We start from the raw sequence: 7,746 nt of genomic DNA on the forward strand, positions 1-7,746 counted from the left end.
TCACACACGGTTGGCATCTGGTAATTGTTATCGATCTGATAGATTTCTATTATTGACAGTGCTGTGTATTTCTACACAATCATTGCTGTAATCAATACACACCCCGGTAGTGAACGGCAATGAGCATTTCAAGGTCGTCTTTGCCACTTTCCTTTCTGCACTGACGGCTCTGTTAATTCCAAGGAGACAAACAGTTCTATATGGGACATGGTACATTGTTATACATGCTCTGTTAATTCCAAGGAGACAAACAGTTCTATATGGGACATGGTACATTGTTATACATGCTGAGTCTTTGAAGTCCTTGATGAGTGCGGCGTAAAACTAAACTCACTCACCCACTTAGATCCATTACAGCTATTACCAACGTCAATCCGAATGGTGTTTGACGAGACAGATACGTAAAAAGAGGATAAATGCACCAACGGTATAGACCAACGTATTCTGCATATAACGCTACACAGTCCATTTACAACCCCACGCTATACATTCATTTCCCCCACACGAAAATTACCCTCAGCAGCGCAATGCTACACAAACCTTACACAGTAAATGCGATGGGATCTAAAGAACTCAGGTAAACAAGATCGTCTCTGATATGAATGTTTTATCGACAAGGCATAATCCATTCCCAGACAAAAACGTCAAGCCAATTCCTATATAAATGTTCCTGGTATTTATATGCAGACCGTTTCTATATATACCACGTGTTAAGTACTCTGATACCGGTTCTGCGAGATGTGTTCGCTTGCAGGAATGATATTCCAGGAAAGGTCACACACAGTTGGCATCTGGTAATTGTTATCGATCTGATAGATTTCTATTATTGACAGTGTTGTGTATTTCTACACAATCATTGCTGTAATCAATACACACCCCGGTAGTGAACGGCAATGAGCATTTCAAGGTCGTCTTTGCCACTTTTCTTTCTGCACTGACGGCTCTGTTAATTCCAAGGAGACAAACAGTTCTATATGGGACATGGTACATTGTTATACATGCTCTGTTAATTCCAAGGAGACAAACAGTTCTATATGGGACATGGTACATTGTTATACATGCTGAGTCTTTGAAGTCCTTGATGAGTGCGGCGTAAAACTAAACTCACTCACCCCCACTCACTCTGAAGTACAGTCGGGTTACTGTCCCAGAATCGTTTTATTGATCTTGGCCCAGTTGCACAAAGCGATCTTAGCGCCACGACCATTTTAAGTCTGCGTTAGGACATGGTAGCTAAGTTCACCGTAGTTCTGAACTCTGGTCAAGCGGACCCCTGTCTCTCCAGGCCAGTAACACCAATCCGTTCCGTTGTACCCTAGACTAACAGCTAGTCCCTGAAATAAACATAATTTACAGAAGAAAGTTATAATCATAAAGTTTTATGAAAGGGAGCACAGAGACTTTCTTCATTTTCAGACATAATCTAGACTTGTTATATATGCTAGACTCGATTGGATGTATTTGTTTCAGGGTCTGTATTACAGATTCGTCTCCCCAAACTACAAACTTTCCTAACATTGAAAACATAGCTTTTCGTAGCAGCACATCCTTATTTATCATGATTAAGGTTTGAGGTTTAACGACATTTTGAACAGTATTTCAGATATATAAGGACGTGGCAGCTTCATGTGGGGGAAGCAATACTTGATAATTTCGATGGATTACTCGTGTATGACAAATATTGTTTTACAATGTAGTGAATGAGTTTGTTACACGTTAATACTTCAGTTACACGTTAATACTTCAGTTACACGTTAATACTTCAGTTACACGTTAATACTTCAGTTACACGTTATCTCAATGTGCGAGGAAATGACTAAAAGAATGTTGTTTGAACCACACAATCCAGTGACCATATGGCGAACGACGATCCACGAAGTCAGCGTGAAATCATGTACACAAATATTCATTATTTTAAAGATGTTTTAATGTACAAATGCTGGTTTATAAGTTAGATATTACACGCACTTTTCCTCGGTTGCAGGATTTAAATCTCAAGTGACATAACCTGGACGTGTTTAAACCTTCACTTAAACCAGGTATTAAGATCATTTACACATCTTGACCGCAGATCTTGACCCTCCTAGGGATTCGTTATAAAACTACGTGACCAACTACCTGTGACGTCGTATAGCCGACGTGGTGGGTCGAGTGGTCAGCCTCGGTGACGTGTTTGATCGTTGTTCATAATATCGATCACCGGATTGTCTTGTTCAGACTCGTATATTTACAGGCAGCTGGAATATGTCTGATTGCGGTGTTAGGCAGCGAACACAGACCATATGTTTCAAATATTCAGTTGCGGTATCGTTGACAGTTGCTGAGGCTGATTTGCAAAATATTTGCTTCGTTTTTCCCGTGGTCTAGATCTGGAAATGCCAGAAACATCACAGAAAAGGTTGTTGGTTTCATACCTGTTAACACATCGCCCTCATTATATAAAGAACACCGGAAAGCAGGGCCACTAAGACATCACCCTTGCCACTATCGCAAACAGTCTCAGACTAATCTCAATCAGGGCCAGTACTTGATGCTTCCAGCCCTCATCGAGCATATCTATGACGATGCGCCTAACGGTACATGTGTACAACATGTGGTTTTTTAACCTGGCTATCGCTGGTTATCTTGGCCGATAGCTTCTCGACTGGTTGCGAGGTTTAGAGGCAAACTGTTATCTTCACGTTGACTACAGATAGAGGGCGTGCAAGTCTAGAGTTTACACGGTATTATAGCTTCCCGAACACACCGAGGCAATGTTTCACCGGCTCTGCTGCTCTGGGTCAAATTCTTGTTGAAATCTCGGGTTTCAGAGCCACGTTGACCTATTGCATGAGTGGGTGGGTCATGTATGCATGTCATATGCTCTAGGCGTTATGTACAGGATTTATACTGAGCGAGAGGTACAAATAGTTTTACAAATTAGAATTTTCTTCATTCATTTAATGCCCAAAGTGAGTTAGTAAGTATGGTTTAACAATGTTTAAGCAAAATGGAACGAGGTATATAGGGAATTGGCTTCACATCTTGTGAGTGAGTGTGTATGGTTTTACGCCGCTTTCAGCAATATTCTGGAAACATCACGCAGGGGATACCAGAAATGGGCTTCAATCATTGTACCCATGTGGGGAATCGAACCATGTCTTCGTCGTGACAGCGAACGCTTAAACCGTTGTCCTACCCTACCGACCCTTCACACCTTCTACCACACGTGTGGAATCGAACCCGTGTCTTCAGTGTGACGAGCGAACGCTTTAACCTCGAAGTTACCTCACCGCCTCTCTAATGTCAAAAGCATCAGATATGTTTACATTCTTTCCGCTGAGTAAGTAAACAACTACAAACGTATAACAGATTAAAGCTGACCAGATTAAATGACTCAAAAAGGATTCAATATATCACATATATCATATTTATATTTATTTATATTAGTTTTGGGAATTGGTTTAAAACTCATAATTGATGATTGGTTCATTACAACCGATCAATCATCGAAAATAATTGGTTAGCGTCATTTATCAAATTTTCCTGGTTATGTTTGTTAATGCACAAAAAATAAAGAAAAAACATGTAGTTCTCTCGTGTGTTTTTTCGCAAATTGCACAAAATGCATTTGCAAATTTCACATCTTTAAAAGATGACTAGTGTGTTAGGAACATACATTTCCTGGAGTTGTAAAGATAAACTTAATCATGACTTGGAACGAGCTTGTAGTGCTTATGCAATGTCGAGACAAAATCAACCTTTTGACAAAATATTGTTACTGCAAATAAGTGTTCCAAAATTGTTTGTGTTCGATTATGAGAAAACATGATCGATTGCTTGGTCGTTTTGTCATTGCGACCAATCTTCGATTATTTCAATTAATTGGACCACCACTAATATATATATATATATATATATGAGCAAACCGGTCGAGCAGTGTCCAGAGAAACGTCACGTTACTGGGTCATCGCTCAACCAGTGGTGGACACAGACAATACCAGCCGAACAGACATGTCCATGGTAAATGTCGGGCTGACGAAATATTCCTTGATTTGTCAATGGACGCCAATAAAACATACTGAACTTTGCATTAAAGTGACCTTTGGTACACCATGACCTTTTCTATACATTAGTCCTCTTTGCATAATGGCCTTTATCATAAGGAAAGCGTGAGTGTGATTGTCCTCAGTTTTTAGAAATCTTCATACTATGACAGTGGACCACAAACACCATGTACCAATATCAATGCTTCACACACTGAACCCAGGCCTTCGGTCTGACGAGCCAATGATATTCCGATGAGGCTTCGCGCGATCTCGCTATTTCCACCGTGAAAACAGTTCGTTGACATGTGATTGTTCAGCTACACCAATAATGTATACGTATCCATTTTCTGTCAACTACACTTCGAGGCGTGAGTAGACGCAATATGATAGTGATTTCTGTGAATAATGCGGGTCGAAGTTATAAATATCGGGGGACACACGATTTCACTGCAGCTTTAGTCTGTTTGCAGTGAAAACGTACCGATGAATGTCACTTTAAACAAAAAAGTAAAGCAAATAATGTGAAATAGAGATTGAGAACCCTCATAATTTTACCTTGCCAACTGAACATTTGAATCTCAGAATTTTATTCATCTTAGGATAAAAGTTGTTTAACAAACGATCATAAATTCAAATCGCTATTATTGGTTTGTATTACAAGGGGGTAAGCGCAGAAGTTGGAACACTGAAACAAATGCACGTACCTATTTTTGCCACAAGGGGATCTTAGAATGTCACATTTTTAATGAAGGCACACTGGTGTAGATGCAACAGGCCTACCTAGTCGTTAATGTGTTTGTCCTACAGGGCCTGGTCGGGTTCTTGCCTCCATTTTGGTAGCATTTCCCGCGTGATACCTATTCACTCACTCACTCACCCACCCACCCACCCACCCACCCACTCACTCACTCACTCACCCACCCACCCACCCACCCATTCACTCTCACTCACACTCACCCACCCACCCATTCACTCACTCACCCAGACCCAACCCACGTTCACTCACTCACTCACTCACCCAGACCCACACACATTCACTCACCCATCCATTCACTCACTCACTCACTCACCAAGACCCACACACACTCACTCACTCACCCAGACCCACACACATTCACTCACCCATCCATTCACTCACTCACCCAGACCGACACACATTCACTCACCCATCCATTCACTCACTCACTCACCCAGACCCACACACATTCACTCACCCATCCATTCACTCACTCACCCAGACCCACACACACATTCACTCACCCACTCACTCACCCTCACCCCCACATTCACCACCCACATTCATCCATTCACTCCTCACTCACTCACCCAGACCATCCACACACATTCACTCACCCATCCATTTCACTCACTCACTCACTACCTCACCCAGACCCACCCACACATTCACTCCTCACCCATCACATTCACTCACTCACCAGACCCACACACATTCACTCACATTCACCCATCCATCACTCATCCATTCACTCCACTCACTCACTCACCAGACCCACACACATTCACTTACCCATCCATTCACTCACTCACCCAGACCCACAGACATTCACTCACCCATCCATTCACTCACTCACTCACATTAAAGGAACAAGGACGCGGCACCCACACAGCCATATTCCCCAGATACGTCTCTATGTTTCTGACCAAGAAACCACAAGCTACATCAAATATCCGCCATTATCTTACTGGTGTGGTGTGGAAAGCTGATAAGTGCTGATGAGTCATACCTATCATCACTACATTCTGTCAAAAAAAAGACGTGTGTTGTTCTTCATCTTTTCACTCTGAATTACATCTGATTACCTTTACCTGAAGATACACATGTATACTCCGCAGTGAGCTGATAACGTAAATTAAATGTGCATTGAGGCTATACCTGTACATACCGGGAGAGAGCGTTCAGTGTATCAGCGCTGTACATGTTATCATCATAATTTTTTAAAATACGAACTAAAGTAAAACAACCATATGATATCAGCCGCTTGACTTGCGTAAACGAAGCTCTAAATTCTTCAGACTTTTTGCATATTTGTTGGCCTTGCTCCACGACTGTCTTGAATACAGAGCCCATGGATGTATAGTAATTCTATCCTCCGAAGAGGCAAGTCTAGATAAGCGGCCTAAGGACCTCAGTCTGTTATTTATTATTTTTTTAGAAATTATCATGTAAACAATTCATTTTCACCTTAGAGATTTGTGCAAGTCTACATATTTGAAGCTTATTAAATCTGCTCAGGGTAGTTTCAATCTTGTAATCACGTTACAGTAATTTGTTGCACATGTTAATAAATAAACACATGGTCTTAATAAAATCATTAGTGAACTCAACGGGGTGTTCGCCTGTTCTGTGTCAGACTTAATTATGCAAACGTTAACCGTATGTATCCTACCAATGATAACGCATAGACATGTCTGCTCTGTTTGAAACATACAAAAGTTAAAAGGGTTAATGTTGCCCCGAGAATGTTCTTCACAGGATAGTAGGAACTGCTGTGGATGTTTTCATATTCAACTATATGCACCAGTTGTCGGATTGTAGAGGTGTAAGTGGCCATTGTAGACGTGCGTGTACGTGAACGGAATGTCGCCTAGCGTGACACCTTTGTGGATATTTCTGGCATTAAGGCATGTTTAAACTTAGCAAACATATCGAATACAGAAGCCTTTGTGTTATTTTTATACGAGTTGTGTACAATGTATGTCCTGTTCCGCTGACGTAAGGCCAGAGAGGTGAGGTGAAATTGGGTTTAACGTCGTGCTTGAGAATATTTCGCTCATGTGACGACGTGCATGCGTGTGTATGTGTATGTGCGGCTGCTTGTACAAGCCCAGACTGATGCTGGTTTTATAGTGCTAGCCCACTGAGATACCATGCCGCAGTGAAGCATGAATACCCCACTCAGACACATTATACTGACTCCGAGCCGACCCGTTCTTGTTGTACGGTTCACACCCATAACCCCTACATGCCACTACCCCTACACTCCAGTACCCCTACAGCTAGTTAAAACAACACCTAGCATTTACCTGTCTGATATAATAGACTAATCCTAAAGAGGGATTAGTGCATGGAGCATAGATGAGATCAAGGGATGCATAAATGTGATTAGTCTTTTGTGGCAAGGAAATTAGTGGTCTCATGATGAAAACAAACCTCAACCCTGAGTAGAAGAAACATACAATTGGAAAAGTGTTGTGATTGCTAAATGTTGTTAAGAAAAGTTGTTATAGTGCACTTTAATGTTACATATATTACAATGTTGAGAAGTTGAGAGAAATAAAACGTGGAGATGATACAGGAAATTGAGATTGTTCCATACAGTATATAAGTGCTGACATGAAACAAACATGGCATCAACATGTCTGGTCTTCGCAATGTTGAGTTTGTTATGTCACGGAGAGGTAGCCGTCAAGTTCTGTTGGATGGATATCTTCACACTAAGAATGTTGAGCGACAGACCTGTGTACACTGGAAGTGTGTGCAGTCAACATGCAAAGGAAGAGTCACAACTGTTGGCGATGTGGTAAGAAATACGACTGAACACAATCACCCACCAGAGGATAGCCAGAAGGTCCGGTTTGTCAGCAACCTGAGGAAGAGAGCCAGGGAGGAGTCAATACCGATGCGCACCATCTACAACAACGAGCTTACCAACCTGACTGATGACGAGACACGTACCATGCCCTCCTTTCCATCTGT

The sequence above is a fragment of the Haliotis rubra genome, unplaced genomic scaffold (genome assembly GCF_003918875.1).
Source record: "Haliotis rubra isolate DU_JTF1 unplaced genomic scaffold, ASM391887v1 Scf74, whole genome shotgun sequence".
Taxonomy (NCBI): Eukaryota; Metazoa; Mollusca; class Gastropoda; order Lepetellida; family Haliotidae; genus Haliotis; species Haliotis rubra.